The sequence below is a fragment of the Dipodomys merriami genome, unplaced genomic scaffold, assembly GCF_024711535.1.
Source record: "Dipodomys merriami isolate MVZ:Mamm:240054 unplaced genomic scaffold, mDipMer1.0.p SCAF_176, whole genome shotgun sequence".
Taxonomy (NCBI): domain Eukaryota; kingdom Metazoa; phylum Chordata; class Mammalia; order Rodentia; family Heteromyidae; genus Dipodomys; species Dipodomys merriami.
The window spans coordinates 2,538,147-2,557,005 of record NW_027203115.1 but is presented as its reverse complement, the minus strand read 5'-3'; the positions used below and the strand labels follow the sequence as shown (position 1 = coordinate 2,557,005).

The 18,859-nt window shown below is 42.8% G+C and overlaps 1 long non-coding RNA gene across 1 annotated transcript; it reads left to right on the top strand.

Annotated features, from left to right (window-relative positions):
* The first annotated feature begins 734 nt into the window (after window positions 1–734).
* LOC138829714 (uncharacterized) lies at window positions 735–9,340 on the top strand. The gene is made up of 3 exons (XR_011372704.1): window positions 735–833; window positions 5,262–5,449; window positions 8,957–9,340. It is a non-coding gene; the product is annotated as an uncharacterized lncRNA (long non-coding RNA).
* The last annotated feature ends 9,519 nt before the right edge of the window (window positions 9,341–18,859 follow it).

Here is an 18,859-nt window from a genome sequence, read left to right as displayed (position 1 = left end):
GAATTATAAATACTATGATATTTATGAACTGCCTGAAGGTTAACATTTCTAGGGAATTTTATTTCCAGTTTGGAAAGAAGTTTGAACCAAATAAAAGTCAGCTCTGCAAACAAGATAAACCAAAGGTCTGCAGAATCATCCTGACCACATGATTTCCTCAGAGGCCTCAGCAGTACTTGAGCAGAGTAGGTAAGAGAAGCATGATTTTCTTTCCAGAGAGAGCCACAGGTGGATTTCTCAAGACTCTCCCCAACTGCATCTGAGGCCAGATTCTGCCCCACATACCCACAGGTAGGGGGAGCAGTCACCTGTGCTCTTGGGATTTTCCTCAGTCCCTTCTCTTGTTGTTGGTACAGCTGTTTCTACAGCCAGAGCCTAGCTGCTTCCTGGCTTCTAATAAGAACCTTGCTTAAGTGGAGAATCCTTTGTTATTCAGCCGCCCACCAGAGACCAGAGAAGACAAGACAAGCCTGCACCCACTACCAGTGACACCTTTCAGGTCCAGGTCAAAGAGGACCACTCACAAGGTCAGGAAGGTGGGGGCAATCGAGTTATAAGAACCCTCCCAATCCACTACACCATTTATCAATGTAAGTTAAGAGTTTTCATACTCTGGGGACAGATGCATGCCTCAATTGCTAAAACTGCAAGACTTCTCCTTTAAGACCTGATTTCCTGGGCAGGACCATGTACAAGCTTCCTGTTGCTCCAGTTTCTCTCCTGGCTCTCCCTTTCCCTCCCTCCCAATGCTAATGTGCGCTATTTTAACGGCTGCCCCAGTTCTGCTGTCTCTGGGATCACCTAAAGGTGGAGGAATCAAAAGAAGTAACCAGGTAAAGGGAACCTCCCACCTAGGTGGGGCCTCCAGTCTAGGGGGAGAAAAGTGATGTAGCCAGGAGTCTGGTGAGCACCACCGTGGTTCCATCCCTACCAGTCAGTTCCCAGTTGACTCAATGAATTTACTACATGGAATTTATTATAAATAGTCTTAAGAGTTAACAGAGTCCGACATTTCTGTGCTGCAGGTATCATAGTCTTCACTCACAAAGACACGGGTATATTCTGTCTACCTTATCTGACTCTCTCAACTAAAAATCAATATACAATTTACCAACTGCTAATCTAAGGTATGAGTCAGTGTCTCCTGGAGAATATTCTGGACCAGGTTAAAGTCTAGGAGCTCTGGTTTTTAACTTCTTTAAAACCTCTTTTTTGGACAAGGCCCCTGCAGTTCTATGACTGGGTGATAGGAATCATAGGTTATTTGGTTAAATACTTTTCTGGGTGTGTCTGTAAGGGTGTTTCCAGAAAAATTACCACCAGGATTAGTATTCCATACAAAGCACACTGCCCTCCCCAAAGTAGGTAGGCTAAGTGAGATTTCATTCTTCCTCTGGTGCTTGAACTCCGAGACTAGACTTCTCCTACCCTTGAAATAAGAAAAATGCTATTATCAATCCTAATCAGGCTTTCACTCGGACTGTGGTTAATATTTCGCTGGCTTTCCTATCACACATTGTGGGATTTCTCAGCCTCCATAATCACGTGTGTTAATTCCTTACAATCAACTACAACACATTTATATACATGCATGGAGTTTTGTTTCTTTTCTTTTTCTTTGTGGTGGTACTCTGGCTTGAACTCAGGTGCCTCTCATGGTCTTCACTACGCTTTTTCTCTCCCAGCTGGTGATCTACCACTTGAGTCATATCTTAGTCGGGAGTTTGTTTCTTTAAGAATTCTGACTAATATCTTTATACATTAAAACACCAAACAATAACATGTGAAAGACTGGCAATATCAAGGGTTGGTGAGAGTGCAGAACTGTAAAGTAACTCACATAATTTGGGAGAAGGTCAAGTTAGTTCCATATAAAACCATCATACCTAGCCTATGACCGAAGCAATTTCTCATCTATATATTTATCGCCACCCCCTTCAATGAAAACACATGTTTACAAGTAGACATTTACGAGACTGTTTATCATGGCTTTATTTATAGCAAGCAAAAATTGGCAACAGCCCAAATGTCCATTAACAGGGTGGACAAAGAAACTGGTACATTCATAGAATATAAAATCAATCAGCAGTAAAAGGCAATGAGCTAGGGACATGTGCAACATGGATGAACATTAAATGCATACCAAATGGACACAAAGAACACACTGCAGGATTCCAATTAGAGGAAGTCCTTGGAAAGGCAAAACAAATAGACTGTAGGAAAAATCAGAAAAGAGTCTCTAGGAGCTGGGATCGGAAGCACAAATTGACTAAGGAGGTGACGTGAGAACTTCCTAAGGTGATGAAAATGTTCTATATCTAGGCGATTGTTTAGATTATATATATGCATGTCTATGTGATATTCATCAAACAAAAACTTCAGAAGAGAGGCTTCACTGAACATCCTCACCAAGAAAAAACAACCTGGAAACAAATATTGAACTGCTGAAGCTTTTAAAGATAGCTGAGTTGAAACACACAAACTCTCTTGACTTTTGCGAATACTGGAAATTTTCTTAATGAAACACTGGACTGTGTCAAGATGTGAGCTTGTTGTGAAGACGTGGGCAGAAAGTAGGTGCTAGCTAATGTAAAAACAGTTGTCAGAGAGATCACACTTCGAATCCTTACATACACTGAAGTACCTTTCTTCTACTCAAAGCCATATAGATGCCTTGCTTTTTGCATTTCTTTTATCCTTAGGGGACCATAGATGAAATTTCACCATCTTCTAGATTCTTGGGGTAACATATAGGAAAACTGGGTTCAATGTGATTTATTTTTCTTTGTAAATGATTTACTTGTTTGGCACGAGAACCTGATATTTCTCTTCATTCTAAATGTTCAGAAATATCACCAGGATATGCTTAGAGATGACTTTTACCTTTCAGTATGCAGACTCAGGTCTTCTTCCTCTTTAGAGACATTTTATGTTTTGATATTTCTCCTAATGCTGTCATGATTGTTACCAATTATTTCTAGCTTTTCTTCTACTAGTATATAGTACAACTGTGCTTGCTTGCTCTTTGAAGTTAAGGATGGATTTGGGATTTGCTTTTAGCCAATTAAATGTGAGCAGAAGCCAGTGCTGTGAGTCACCAGGCTACACTTGCAATGCTGCAAGTGATTAGGGAAGCAAGTGGTGAGAAAAAGCTTTTGTTAGTTTGGATTCCTGAGTGACAACTGTCAAGAGTAGGCAGTCACCCCTGTAACATGGGGAAAATGCACTGAGTTAAGCTCTTGAGCTTTGGGGTGTTATTACTACATTATAACCTAGTCCTAGACTATCTTTGTCTGATACCTTCCCTCTAACTTTTTCTTCCTCTGGTACCCCAGCTCCTTATATTTCAAGTATCTCTTCTCCATAGCTTCTCTTAGCATTCTGTGTGTGTGTGTGTGCGTGTGTGCAAGCATGCGTACACACACACATTGATCCTGGGGCCTGAGTGCTATCCCTTAGCTTTTTCATTCAAGGCTACTACTTGAATCAAAGCTCCACTTCCAGCTCTTTACTGCTTAATTGGAGATAAGTCTCAGACTTTCCTGCCTGGGCTAGCTTTGAATTGCAACCCTCAGACCTCAGCCTCTTGAGTAGGTAGAATTATAGGCATCAGCCACCAGCACCTACCTGGCTCTGGAGTAACTCTCTCTGGGCCCTGCCTGCCTGCCTGTCCTCTGCTTAACTCAAAAGAAGTAAATAGGGCTGGGAAGGTGGCTCCGTGGTAGAGCGCTTGCCTTGCATGCCTGAGCCCTGGGTTTGATTCCTCAGCACCACATAAGCAAAAAGAAAAAAGCCGGAAGTAGCGCTGTGGCTCAAGTGGTAGAGCGCTAGCCTTGAGCTGAAGAGCTGAGGGACAGCGCCCAGGCCCAGAGTTCAGGCCCCAGGACCGGACCCAAAAAGAAAAAAAAAAAGAAGTAAATAGTTGGCATTGGGAATCAAAGAGATAGACATGTGTTCTAGCCACTATCATCTCAAAATTTCATCTGCTTCAGTGTTCTGCTTTTTCAGTATACATACTTCCTTGGAGCAACAATAATTCACATTTTTAATGTCTGTGTTCCATATTGATAATCTAACATACTGTGTTTAGTTATTTTCTTCCTTTGGGGGTTGGGATTCCAAATTTTTATCTACTATGCAGAATCTTTCAGGAGCAATCTCCATTCTCTATAAACAAACTAGATTCCACCCCCGACCTATTTTTGCTGTTTGTGGATCCTGTACTGCCTGGTCTGAAAGAATCGATCCTGACTCCAGGAGCCAATCCTGGAGTCAGAAAAACAAAACAAAAAAAGTATTGTCATTCTAGTAGACTTGCACATGTTATGTAGTAGAGTAGTATCTGTGTAGTGCTCTGTCTAGCCTAGAAATGCTTTAAAGCCCAAAGATGAATTCACAAATGGGTACGGTCATATAAAATGTGGGGTGACCCTCTTACTGGCTGCATCAATACTGCTTGAATCAGTGAGCCTTGATGGTAAATCTGTTTATTCAGGGAAATTTCCAGTATCTTCACATAAAAAGTGAAAAACTATCTCTGGACTCTAAAATGCCATCACTTGTAAGAAGCACCATTATGAACCTTCATTATGAACCTTAGAGAAAGGAGGGAAATACCTACTAATAATAACTTTAAGATGTGATTGTGTGCAGCACATCCTATTTTGTGTTAGTTTGTGTGCCAGTCCAGGGCCTGGGCAAGGTCCCTGAGCTTTTGTGCTCAATCTTGGTGCTCTACAACTTGAGCCACAGTCCCATTTCTGGCTTTTTTAGTGGCTAATTAATTGGAGATAAGAAGGCACATGGACTTTTCCTGCCTAGGCTGGCTTCAAACCATGATCCTCAAGATCACAGCCTCCTGAGTAGTTAGGATTACAGGTATGAGCCACCAGTGCCCATTTGCATCCAGATTTTTGAGCTGTTAAATTCTAAGATGCGTATGGCTTAGAACCAATGAATATATGAAAAACACATACTTGGGGCTGGGAAGGTGGCTCAGTGGTAGAGTGCTTGCCTTGCATGCCAGAGGCCCTGGGTTCAATTCCTCAGCACCACATAAGCAAAAAGAAAAAAGCCAGAAGTGGCGCTATGGCTCAAGTGGTAGAGTGCTAGCCTTGAGCTGAAGAGCTGAGGGATAGCACCCAGGCCCAGAATTCAGGCCCCACGACCGGACCCAAAAAAAAAAAAAAGAAAAACACATACTTGAGCAGACTCAATCACATGCCCAATAAAGTTATTCCTGTTTATTTGCTGTAAACCAGAACAGGCTCGATGGGAGCTGCTTCAGCTGGGAACAAAGGGAAGGAATACACCCTTCATGTGCACTGAAGAGTCCCATTACTCAAACCTGCCCTGCTGCATGGCAAGTCCAGGCTGCAAGTCCAGCATTCCAGCAGTGTGAAGAACAAGAAAAGCATCTGTCAGCAGCAGGAGCTCAAGCAACTCATTGGTAATTTTCGTTTTGACATTCTAACCCATTTCTTCCAGGGACAAGGGGTTCCTTAGGAGGGAGAGAATGAGAGGTAGGGACAAGGGCAGGATGATCTGATGGCATGAGCCTAAGCAGGTTTAAGAAGATGGAAATGATTAAAAAAGAAGAAGAAGAAAAGAAAAGTGAGAGAAGGGGTGGGTTAGGAACAATGGGTGACAATGTTGTCAGACACTTTGTACTCATATACTGTTTTGTAGAATGGGAACTTCTTTGTGCAACCACTTAAAGATAATTTAAAAAATTTTAGAAAAGAAGGTGGAAGTGTGTCAATCAAGTTCCCAATGTTGATTTATAGTTCCTTGTCACCTGGCTACCATGATCAGGCAGGTTTAGGGGTTTCCAACTACCACCAAAAAGTATGTTGTAAAGTCTTCAGGGGGAACAGTTGACTTGCGTTTTGGAGGTATCTTATTTAAAGAATAGAACATCTGTTAAAGGAGAAAGACTGTATGCAAATCTCCAGCCAGAATTTCTTCTAGTTCTTAGCCATTAGGGATTACCTACAGATAGGCAATCAGGATAGACATGCGTGGCCAGAAGTGCTCAGTTATTCAGCTGGATACCACATTCTTCTCTCACCTGACCGTCCCACCTCCCACGTCAGTCCCCAACATACCACACACCTATGCTCTTTGGACCCCATAACTCACAACTCACAAGTGCTGGTGTCTGGGCCATGTCTGAGAATCCTCTTAAGAATGAGCTCAATTCCCCAGCGTATGCCATATAAAATCAGCAGCAAAGAGTAGGGCCAATGGCTAGCTCATCTCAAAAAATTAAAACAAAGTACCCAAGGCAACAATAAAAACTGGTCTCTGAGCAAAAAATGCAGTTATCAGATCTGTAATATCTGTAGACTGTTTCTTCATTACAATAGAAAGCAGTATCATTTCTCCCAGTTGGGAGGGTGGGGCAAATGCTGGAGCAGAATACCCACCTTGCAGGTTGAGCCTCATTCGTAGCAGGTTCCCCCCAAGAGAATTCCCCAAAGAAACAGGATTGGCTTAGGAATTGCCCTGCAGTACACTTGCTTCTCCACTGTATATAAAATGTATTCCAAGTCCTTGGATCTTTATTAATATAGTTAAAAAACCTAATCTTTATGTAGACCTTTTTTTTATATTGTGCACGCATGCGCACACATGCAGGTGTGTATGTCAGTTTGGAGGAACAAAGGAGCATTAGAAAAGAAAAGGGACAAAGACAACTACATAGAACTACTAGTTCATTTGTGAGTTCCCACTAGCTGATTGGAATTTTTCACTGATGAAAAAGAATATGCTTGAATACTTTATTAGATTATGTTAAGCATAGTATCTGATTCACTAGCAATTGGACAACTGCACTCATATTCAAGCAACTGCTCTTATGGAATAAAACGATTGGCCTGTATGTTACAACTAAACAAAGATTAATGTCAAAGATTAATGCCGGCCTTTATGTCTCTGGAGGTCCACAGCTCCCACTATATACAATCCCAGGTTGCAGAGCACATGCTGCAATATTAATTTCACAGAAACTATCAGCTCAAGCTTGGGCCCTGGCACACAGCAACACTGCAGGTTTGGCTTTGTGCTTGGATCTAGACTGGCCTCTTCTACATCAGAGCAACCTCTGCACAGTTGTACCTCCAACACTGAAGTAGAGGCAAGAACTCAGATGACACAGTCCTGTAGGACACAACTGTGGCCTGAAATGGCATCTAAAAAAGAAGAAGAAGAAGAAGCCAAAAAAAGAGTAGTCTGGAGTTGCTTTCAAAGCTCAACAGCAGGGCAGCGATCAACCTATCAAAGGGAACTATGCGGAAGCAAAAAGGCCCCCATGCTTCAGCCTTGCTTTTCTGTCACCTACAACTAAGATGATCACTGAGAAAAAAATGCAAAGACCCTATAGAGCTACAAGGTACTGACTCAAAGGTCCAAAGGAATTTCCTGGAGACTCTCTGTACACAAAGCACAAAGAAGAAGGATCATGAACTCTATGCTCCCAAAATAGTGCATAGGCTCTACTAAGGTGAAGTATACTGCTTTATTGCTTTCCCCCCACTCTGGCTCAGATGACATGAATCTAGTAGGTAAAAATGGGAGCAAGGAGGGTGGAAAGCTAACATGGAAGCAGGACCCTGAGGTCACCTTGAAAGTTTTTAAATGATCCAAGGTCAAGGGATTCTGAATGATAAGTAATCTGCTCAGAAAGCACAATGTTTGTGATATGAGTGACATCAATTAAGCATTTGTCAGTAGACAAAACATTAAGCCAAAGTAGCCTCTGTACTGGACCTTACAAGCACATGCTTATGAAGTAAGAGAACTACATATGCTTGAAATGTCTTCCCCGCATTCACACGAAGACTAGTTTTACATTGATTTTGATATTTCCCTATTTCAAGTCAGCACATAAACTTCTCAGAATATTGGCTTAAAGAACATAAATATCAACAAATGCCACTTACTGAAATGCATGGAAACAATTTAAAACATAAGTATCCAGATAGAACACTATGGCACACAAATGAGTTCAGAATTCTAGTGTTCAAGTGCTGTCTCTCTGGTCATGAATAATAAAGCCAAAGGACAGTCACTCACTTCACCATCCTGACCTTCCATTTTGTCCTCTGTAAAACAGGAATATTTTTTACCAACCTAACCATGAAATTAGACCATGTGTATACATAGCTAAACCAATGTGTGATAGGCAGAATAAAGCCCTCCTTCCAAACTGTCCATATCCCAATATCCAAAATCTATACATGTCTCCTTACATAGAAAAAAGGACTATGCAGATAAATTAAAAAAATTTTTTTGGTCGGTCGTGGGGCCTGAACGCTGGGCCTGGGCGCTGTCCCTCAGCTCTTCAGCTGAAGGCTAGCGCTCTACCACTTGAGAGTCAGCCCAGCCCCACTTCCGGCTTTTTCTGCTTGTGTGGTGCTGAAGAATCAAACCCAGGGCCTCATGCATGTAAGGTAAGCACTCTACCACTGAGCCACCTTCCCAACCCCAATTAAAACTCTTAAAACGGGAGGAGAATCTCTCTCTCTCTCTTGTATCCACCTACTTACCTATCTACCTAGCATCTAGAATGGTCTCAGGTTGTGATCCTCCCAATCTTAGCTTCCCGAGTAGCTAGATTTACGCATATGGACCACTGTACCTATTTTAGGCTTTTTATCTCCAAAATGTAAGAAAACATATGTGCTGTTGAATTTGTGGTCATTTTTTACAGCAACAATAGAAAAAACTAACACAAAGTGTTACAGGAAATACAATTATTCTTTCAAAGGACCAGAGTTAAAAAGGAGGAATAGTTGAGGTTCCTCGGTCCTGTTAATAATTATGAACCAAGGTATCTTGGTCAGTTTGGGCTGCAGATAGATTGTTTTAAAAACATTTTCATCTTACAGCCTGGAGGTAGAGAAGTCTAAGACCAAAATGCAGGCAAATGTGGTATCTTCTTTCTGATTTGCAGACTGTAAGGTCCGCTCCTGGATGGCTAGCAGACTCCACTCTCCTCGCAGCAAAGTATCCACCCAGTACCTGCGTTACCTAGGCAACTGGGACACCTGGAAGAGGTCACATCTGCATCCGCTGAGGTCACATCTGAATTTGATTTGGCCACACCTTTCTCCGCCCATACCCTAAATAAGGGCTAGCCCAGGCCCAGACTTGCTCTCTCTGTTCCTCTCTGCTCTCTCTCTGCTCTTTTCTAGCTCTCTCTGCTCTCTCTCTGTTCTCTCTGCTCTTTTCTAGCTCTTTCCTCTCTTTCCCAGCTCTCTCTCATTCCCAGGCCTTTCCCAGCCACGTGGAGTGCCAACCTTGCCTGGTCCCAGCAGGTCTACTGAATAAACCTACCCCTTACCTGAATACCACGTGAGTGCTGGTGCTGTTCTTACTCGGCTATCTCTTTAAAAACCTAACACAGACAACTGCCTTCCTGCTGTGTCCTTAATCGGTGCAAAGTGCTATCATTTCTTCTTTTTTTTTTTTATCATTTCTTCTTTTGAGGGCACAATCCATTATGGGTACTCCACCATAACCAGAATATCTAAAGCCAATTACCTCCCAAAGGTCCCACTGGGGATCAAGGCTGTGACGTGAGTTAGAGGTGGGGCACAAACAGTCAATCACTCAGGGCATGCACCACTAGAAACTGTAGCTAGTAACCACATTCAGGTAGGATAAACAACTCAGTCAGTCTGTCCATTAATACTTATTCTACCTATTAAGTGATAATGAAATATGTCTAAACATTAAATATAACTTTTACTCTTGGTGAACTAATGAGCCATTAGGGAGGAGGAAACAAATAGCCAGAGAGCTTTCATTCTTTCTTGCTTTTCAAAGCCTTCAGCAGCTAACTAGTGATGCAATGAATACCAGGCTTCTTGACCTGGATCCTCCGGAGATGGACTCAGGATCAACCTCCAGAAATACTGTCAAGTTCTCAGTCACATATGTCTTTTTAGGGGTATGGGTCCACAGATTTAGATTGTCCAAAAGGTCTAGAGGCTTACAGTCCCAAAGTCCAGAACCAGTGTTATAATGAGAGGAAGATTATAGGTAGAAGATTAAAACACATTTTCCTTGACAGAAGAAGGAAGAACACTGAAACAGGTCTCTAGGGCCCTACTTTTCACAATTAAGGTCATTTAATACTTGCTAAAGCATGTAAGAGGGGCATTTACAAGATGTTCCATTAAACACATTGCCCTGTCTAAGGAATCAGTGCACATGAGCCATTCCCCACCTTACACCTATGCTCTCAATCTCACCTACACCTCTAGCCTCATTTACAATCAAGCACCCAAAGCACTGCTGTTCATCTTGCTTCTTTTCTTCCAGTCCCTCTTTAACCTATTCTAATCCTCCAAATCTCCTTCACCATTATTCATTGGTGACCTCTATATAATAGCATCCTAAATTTAATTTGGACTCAGGGCCTTGTAATTGCTAGGCAAGTGCTCTGCCATTTGAGCCACACTTACAAACCTTTAAAAAGAAAACCTTTTTTTTTTGTTATTGCCACCAAGCTATATCCCAGCCCTCACAAAACCTTTTTTGCTTTATTTCTCAAATAGTCTTGTATTTTTGGCTTAGGCTTGCCTTAGACCACTATTCTTCCACCTATGTCTCCCCCTAGCTGGGGTTACAGACAAACCACCATGCCTAAATTGCTGAGATGAAGGTTTTGCTAGTTTTTTGCCCACACTGGCCTTAAAACATGCTTCTCCCAATCGCTGCCTCCAGAGTAGCCAGGATTATAGCATGTCTGGCTAAAGTCACTCTTGAACACTCAGCAACATGTGAAAGATGACCCTTTTCCCCCGCCTGCCCACTCCCTACCAATGTCACACCTGCTTTTTGGCCTCTCTCTGATACTCGCTTAGTCAACCTATCTAGAAAATCCCCCACTCTCAACCCTCAGCTCCCACCCATCAGTTTTATTTTCCTCTTACCACTGCTGCACCTGCTGCCTGTTGCCCCCCAGAGCCTGGCATGTCTGAGGCTCTTGAAAACATGTTAGATGAATGAATATCATACTTGTGGAACTGTGGGGGAAAGGCTAGCGGTACAACTGGAGGGAGAAAACACATTAAGTCTATATCAGTCTGCTGTTTGAGTCCATTCCCTGAAGAGGCTGCCTGTTCTACCACTCAAGGTTTCAGCAACTGCCACACCCTGGTGAGGGTTAAGTAGGACAAGGGAAGCATGCTCAGAGTGGCAGTTAAGAATCCACTGTGGTCATGCTGCTTCCTGCCACCTGGGATTTTGATAAAGGGTACAGATAATCACATGTGCATGTGCCCAGACTGTGACCTCAGTGCCCCTGCCACCAGGCTGGGTTGTGGGTGTGAAGGGATCTGTTTTGGTTATCACCTGGGAAGGACTTGACAGTACTGGAGGGCAGGAAAAAGATCAGCCTCTGCCCCATTCTAAATCAAGTCACACTGGGCAGAAGAACCTGTAGTTTCTCATTCCTCCAGCAAACAATAGCAAGTGGGGCCTCTCCATCTACTGCTCCCCACCCCAGCCCACCGGAAGTGTCCCCAGTGCAGCCAGAAGAAGGGTGACCTGCGCTTTCTACCCAGGACACAGAATGGAAGGGAACCGCACAGCCATATCCTGGACAATGGAAACTTCTGAATGCTTTAGCAGCCTGATAAATTTCCTTTTTAAAACTCCCTTTTATTATGGTAATTTTCAAACAAATAAAATATAGGATTTAACAATAAAATCCCAGCCTTTTTCTCTCTTCTCTGAATGGTATCACTATAAAATTCTAGAGCCAGGCTGAAAGCTGGTATATCTGAAGCAACTGTTTAACATTTATGGGAAGACAAGTTATATGATCTTAGTCCTCAGGGAACATGGTCTTAGGAAGTTCACTGGTCTATACTCTACCCCACATCTAGGTTCCTTCCCAAAGAAAAACTCATCTAGGTCAATCAGAAGACAGTAAAAGACATTTGTCTCAGCATCATGTCAGGCAGTCCAAATGGTGAATGGGCAGATTCCAGATAGAGCATGTACACTATAAAACAATACAGTGGACCTAGTACACCTACCAGGAGCAGGCATAAGCAATGGACCACGTTATATACAGGAAAGAGGAACAGAGTTAAGTAAGAAAAACAAACAAATAAAAGAATTGGAAGTCACTTACTTAATTTAAAAATATATACACACAGGGGCTGGGAAAGTGACTCAATGGTAGACTGCTTGCCTTGCATGTCTGAAGCCCAGAAGTGGTGCTATGGCTCAGGTGGTAGAGCACTAGCCTTGAGCTGAAGAGCTGAGGGACAGCACCCAGGCCCAGAGTTTAGGCCCCATTACCAGCAAAAAAAAAAAAAAAAAAAAATGAAACGGAGAGCAGCCTGACAGAACACAATAGGATGCCATGAATAAAACAGTATTAACTCAATTCCATGTATTAGAGGGAGGTTCCAGAGGATAATGGGAATAGGAATAAAAGCTCATTGATAATAATAATAATTAAAAAAAACTGACAATTGTAAAAGAAGCCTGGCCTTGATTTCCATTTTTTTAATGCTTTTTTCCTTTTTAGAAATGTTGACAGGTTAGAGTAGCAAAACTCATAGAAGTGAAAGCGGTAAAGCAGGGATCTGATATGGTAGGGGCTTGGTAAGCCGCACAGATGGTTTATAAATCATTCCAGAAACATTGTACATTACACAATTCTGATGGCTTGTATTTTAGAAATCCCACTCTGGCCTAAGGAGTGGCTAGGAGGGCATGAAAGCTTATGGAATTGTTAAGTGTTTGCTGTGGCCATTCAGGCTATTGGTGTAAGAATGGAAAGAAGCAGGCCTCACTGCCCTGCCAACCTCTGGTAAACATCAAGGTCCCCTATGCTATTGGTTCTCTGGGCTGGCTGCCTAATGGGCCATCTGGTGGACTGCAAATCCAGAAGGGACATCTGGTCGACCTGACTCTGAACAATTATTTACCCTGATTACCAAGTGTTTTTAGCATCTCCTAATAATTGTGGTAGGCCCTGGCAGAAAAACAGATTTTAAAAAATCTTTAAAGGCTTTACTCTCTTGGACTTTGCTGATCATGGTCATACATGCCTCTAATGCCAACGTTCACTCTGGAGGCTGAAGCAGGAGGATCTCAAACTTAAGCCTTCCTGGGCTACACAGCGAGACATGTCTAAAAACAAAATATATATCCCCAAACAAAACCAAAACCAAACAAACAAAACAGTAGCAGCAGAAATAATGATTATTTTGGACATACCACACTTGAAGAATATGACAGACAAATAAGTGAAAATATCAAAGGCCCAGAAGGAAGATTTGGATTGCAGCAATTATCATAGGCTACAAATAGTTAAAAAAAAAAAAAAAAAAGGCAAAAGCAGGCAGAGTGTGGTAATTACCGTTACTTCAGTGGTAGAGACCAAGAGGACCACAGTTTGAAGCCAGCCTGGACAAAAAGTTAGTGAGAAACCATCTCAACAAATAAGCCAGGTATGGTGATATGCCTGTCACCCTAGCCACATAGGAAGCATAAGTAAGAGGGTCCTAGTCTAAGGTTAGCCCCAGACCAAAGTATGCAACCCTATATGAAAACATAACTAAAAGAGAAAAAAACAAACAAAACTTGGGCATCAGGTAAGATTAGACCAGGAGAACTCATAAAGATCCAAGTCTGGCCCTAAGGAAGATAACCAAGGAGGGTAATATTTTAAGGGATCATGTTTGAAGAGCCCATGGTGGCTACAGAAAATAATAGAGAACAACTAAAAATAATATTTATAGTACATCATACGGGGGACCAGAGAGAGGAACAAAAATCACAAAAACAAGTGATGTTCTCAAGCTCTATGGTATGTGCACAGTAACTCTTCTTGACTCCCCCTTCCTTCCTTTTTCTTTCTAGAAAGGCAGTAAAGCTACTAAAGATTACTTCTTGACTTTGGTTACACATAACTTGTATCTTTAGGAGGATAAACCAATTAAGCCTGTTTATACCTTTGGCTAGAAAAAGAATCTTTTTTTTTTCTTCACTTTTTTTTGGGCCTGATACCAAGAACGCAGTCTGAACCACGACATGTGGCTCTAACAGAAAAAAAATAAGGCAATAGTCTCATAGTGGCAATAGTCTAAGGCCATCCCCATCTAAGGAAGCACAGCAACAGGAACAGCTGGGCACCTTAACTGAAGACTGCACTAGAATGAGGTTTCCTTATAGGCTTTGTTTTCTGTTCTCGATGCTTATATTAGCATATGTAATCCTATACTGATCAAGGCAACAGGACTGGGATAATTTCTCATTCCATGGAAGTCCATTTCCCTTTTCCCTATTTGAAAGCACAAGGACTACTGAGCAAGGTCCACAGGGCCAAGGTCCACATAAGTGAGACACTCTCACGTAAGTGAGGACACACTTCTGATCCCATGTCTCATCAGTTTCAGTCAAGGGGCTGTTTCATTCCCACATGATTAGTTCTGCAGTGGTGGTGTCCTATGCCCCTTGCTGGCACCTGTGAGGGGATAGCCAGGCACATGTGCTGCCCAGAAAGCACACACAGTGAGCTGGGACAGGCTGGGGAGTCTGTTTTTCTGCAAGCCCTTTGGCATTCATAGATCCAAGACACATGGGGTGCCAAGCACTGCAAGAACAGCAGAGAACAGCCAGAAAATGTCTCTGTTCTATCTCCACAGCAGCTCTGCGCCTGCTGCTCACTTAACTTTTCTATCCACCCAGGAGACAGTGGGAGGGAGAGCACAGTGGGGAGAAAAAGGCAAGAACAGCCACATTTCTGGAACTCCTTCCTTTGTGCCAGGCCAATTCTGGGTATTTTATCGTCATTGCTGCACTTAATCCCTTGAACCTCAGTACTGACACATTATTACTTCTAGTTTATAGAAGAGAAAACTGAGGCACAGGGAAATGAGGATAAGATCTTTGAGTAAATGGATCCCAATCTGGTAGGCAGACTCTAGCTCAACTTGGAAAGGAATAGCCTGAGGCAAGGTCGAGGGAGATAAAACAAAAAATTCAGACTTCTTGTTCAACCAAGGACTATACAAAATTAAGTTCTTATCACAAGGATCAGTTTGTAGGAGACTTGCATGGTAGAAAAGTTTTCAGGAACAACATTCCTATATTGCTTGGGTGATACAGAAGTCAAGAGGAAGAGCTGCCAGGATCCAAGGAATGGGACTGGCTGGTATTTCAACAAAAACTCTAAGCCAGCGGACTGTCTTTCTAGTTCATCAAGTGGAAGGAAGTAGATACACACAGAAGTCACAGTCGATCCAAAAGAAAGCCAGTTTCCCTCCTTCATTACTGGACAAAAGCAGAATTCAAAGTTAGGGCTTGTTATGGTATTTTTCTCTTACGATCCCTTCAAGAGGAAGTTTATTTTAATAAGGTCCTAGGGTTCTCGTTACAGGTGAACAAAAGGAATTGGGAATCCCTGAACTTCACAAATGGAAAATATTGTAAGATATCAGAATTACCATCAAAAAGTCTGAATTAAGGCCTAAGAGTATAGCTCAGTGGTAGAGCCCTTCTTAGTAAACATAAGGTCCAAAGTACGATCACCAGCACTACTTTGGAAAAAGTTTGTATGGTACTCACATAGTTAAACCAAAACTTCTGACTGAGGGCTCTCTGGAATTAAAAGGAGTTATTGAACCATTAAAGATATTAGCAAAAGCTGGGTGCCAGTGATTCACACCTGTACTCCTAGCTAATCAGGAGGCTGAGATCTGAGGATCATGGGTTGAATCCAGCCCGTGAGACTCTTATCTCCAATTAATTACTCAAAAGCTGGAAATGGTGCTGTGGCTCAAGTAGTAGAGCACTAGCCTTGAATACGAAGAGCCTCACAACTCTCTCTCTCTCTCTCTCTCTCTCTCTCTCTCTCTCTCTCACTCACACACACACACACACACACACACACAGATACTAGCAAGTAAAGGACATAAGGACATAAAAATTTTGTGATTATCAGCAACAAGGTTAAGATAGCAGTTGGAAATATGGACAGCCAAAGTATTTCTATATGGGGCTGGGAAGGTGGCTCAGTGGTAGAGTGCTTGCCTCGCATGCATGAGGCCCTGGGTTCAATTCCTCAGCACCACATAAGCAAAAAGAAAAAAGCCAGAAGTGGCACTGTGGCTCAAGTGGTAGAGCGCTAGCCTTGAGCTGAAGAGCTGAGGGATAGCGCCCAGGCCCAGAGTTCAGGCCCCAGGACCGGACCCCCCACCAAAAAAAAAAGTATTTCTATCAAAACAATCTGGGGGGAAAGCAAGCATACATTGTTTACATTAAGCTATTACACTGGCTATAGCAAGAGAGTGGGTGCATGGGGAAGCTTTGGGACATAAGAGCAGTCCAAAAGGATGAGTGCTTATTATTGCTTCTGGATCGGCTGAAATCAGCAGTCCAGGAGGCAGTGATGCCAGAGGTTTCAAGTCAGGCTTTCACAAATGTTCAAGAATGTGGGAGAGCCGGGCACTGGTGGCTCACGCCTGTAATCCTAGCTACTCAGGAGGCTGAGATCTGAGGATCACAGTTCAAAGCCAGCTGGGGCAAGAAAGTCCATGAAACTCTTATCTCCAATAAACCACTAGAAAACTGTAAGTGGCACTGTGGCTCAAGCGGTAGAATGCTCGCCTTGAGCTGAAGAACGCAGGGACAGCGCCCAAGCCCAGAGTTTAAGCCTCACAACCAACCAAAAAAAAAAAAGACTGTGGGAGAGTTCATGGTTTGGACTTGTAGATATTAACTGGTTAATTTTCCTCCCTGTCCTGACTTTATAATTAAAGTTAGCATCTATCTGAACTTTTATCAACTTCAAAACTAAAGATTCGGGGCTGGGAAGGTGGCTCAGTGGTAGAGCGCTTGCCTTGCATACCTGAGGACCTGGGTTCGATTCCTCAGCACCACATAAGGAAAAAAAAAAGCCAGAAGTGGCACTGTGGCTCAAGTGGTAGAGCGCTAGCCTTGAGCTGAAGAGCTGAGGGACAGGGCCCAGGCCCAGAGTTCAGGCCCCACGACTGGACCCTTCTTCCTCCTCCTTCTTTTTTTGCCACTCCTAGGGCTTGAACTCAGGGCCTAGGTACTGTCCCTGAGCTTCTTTTGCTCAAGGCTAGCACTCTATCACTTGAGCCACAGCGCCACTTCTGGCTTTTCTGATTATGTAGTACTGAGGAATTGAACCCAGGGCTTTATGCATTCTAGGCAAGCACTCTACCACTAAGCCACATTCCCAGCCCTGGACCTCTTCTAAGACCATGGTGCCACATGGCCCCCACCTCTGCTGCATACAGCAACCTGAAGTACAGATGCTCAGAGATTCAAGTCTGAGAGCACAGCAGTGCTCCTCATTTTGTGACAGGCACCGAGAGAAAACTGACATGGGACATCCAGCTTCTCTCTTATGATGCTGCCAGGTACTTACTGGTATGTGCATAGGTGACAAAATGAAGGGCGGGGGTGGGGGGGTGGGCGGAAAATGGCCAACCTGTTATGGGAAGTTAAAGACTGTTCCACTGAGTTCTTTTAATTGAATCTTTCTGATAAATAATTCATCTCACTTCAGCAACTCTTTAGCAAAGGTCAGAGTATGGACCACCAGCCACTGTAGGTAGAAATTTGTCTAGGCATCTTCAGCGATGCCTTGAAAGGTTGGTGCTGAGTCAGCTCTTGCACTAACGCTGCTCTGGTGAGACACTTCAAGGCATTGCCCTCCTAAGATGCTTTTAAACATAGAAGGTTCTAAAGCATGTTATTACAAATGAACCAGACCAGATCTGTCAAAGCAAGTTCTTTAAGCTTTTTCAATTCTTTTGAAGTTATTGGACAGCCATTTGCTTAGACTGTTTTATGCAGCCTAACAGCAAGAACGTATTTTCTCGTTGACATTTTAGTCAAGTCAAAAATGTAACCCAATTTTACATTTCTCTCAGACTAACTGGAGGGAAATACACCATAGAGCAGCATCTTCCATGGTCTCAGTGTAGTACTGCTCTCCCAACTGTAAAAGACTAGCGCTTTTTACTGACACACAGCTGCCAGCTCTTAGACTAGCACTTTAAACCAAGCTGATAACAAGAAGATTAGGTTTGTGAAGCACAGAGGGATAGGTTGTCTATAGGGATCAACTGAGAAGTCCCCCACTTTTTTTAAAATGTATTTTTCCTTCTGACTAACCTATTTCTCTCTCCTCTCTCTCTCTCTCTCTCTCTCTCTCTCTCTCTCTCTCTCTCTCTCTCTCTCTCCTCTCTCTCTCTCTCTCTCTCTCTCTCTCTCTCTCTCTCTCTCTCTCTCCCAAACCACAAACCTGCCAGCCAGAGTATCAGATCTCCAGGACAGGGTCTGAACTCTTCAGTGATTCAGAAAGGCACCATGGGTGGCCTTGTTGAGATCTTTGTTCTTCATTTTCTTAGCCTTCTCATATTGTTAAAACTCTAGGACCCTCATGGCGCAAAGCAGAAGAGATAGTGTCACAACTACTCCTTCAAAATCATGGGTATGGCCACAATTAAATCCAGGTTTCTCAAATCCCACACTGCCCTTCAAATATCAAGATTTCCTGAATGGTATGCTAGACTGGATCTGATGGGCTTGGGGCTCAAATGTATTGTAGATAGAAATATTTTCACATTCCTGCCACAGGCAAAATATGTCTACTCTATTTTAGAGTACTGCTATCTCACCTTGGTTGGTAATAGCAAATCCAAGTGCACCTGTGTTTTCTACAATTAAGAGAGAAGCTTCATATCCTGGACTGAAGCAAATAATCAAACTAGAATGCTTGATCATATAGCCCTACCCAAACTAGTCTAGTCTGCTAGACTTTGGTAAATGGGGGGAAATAAGGGGGGAAATG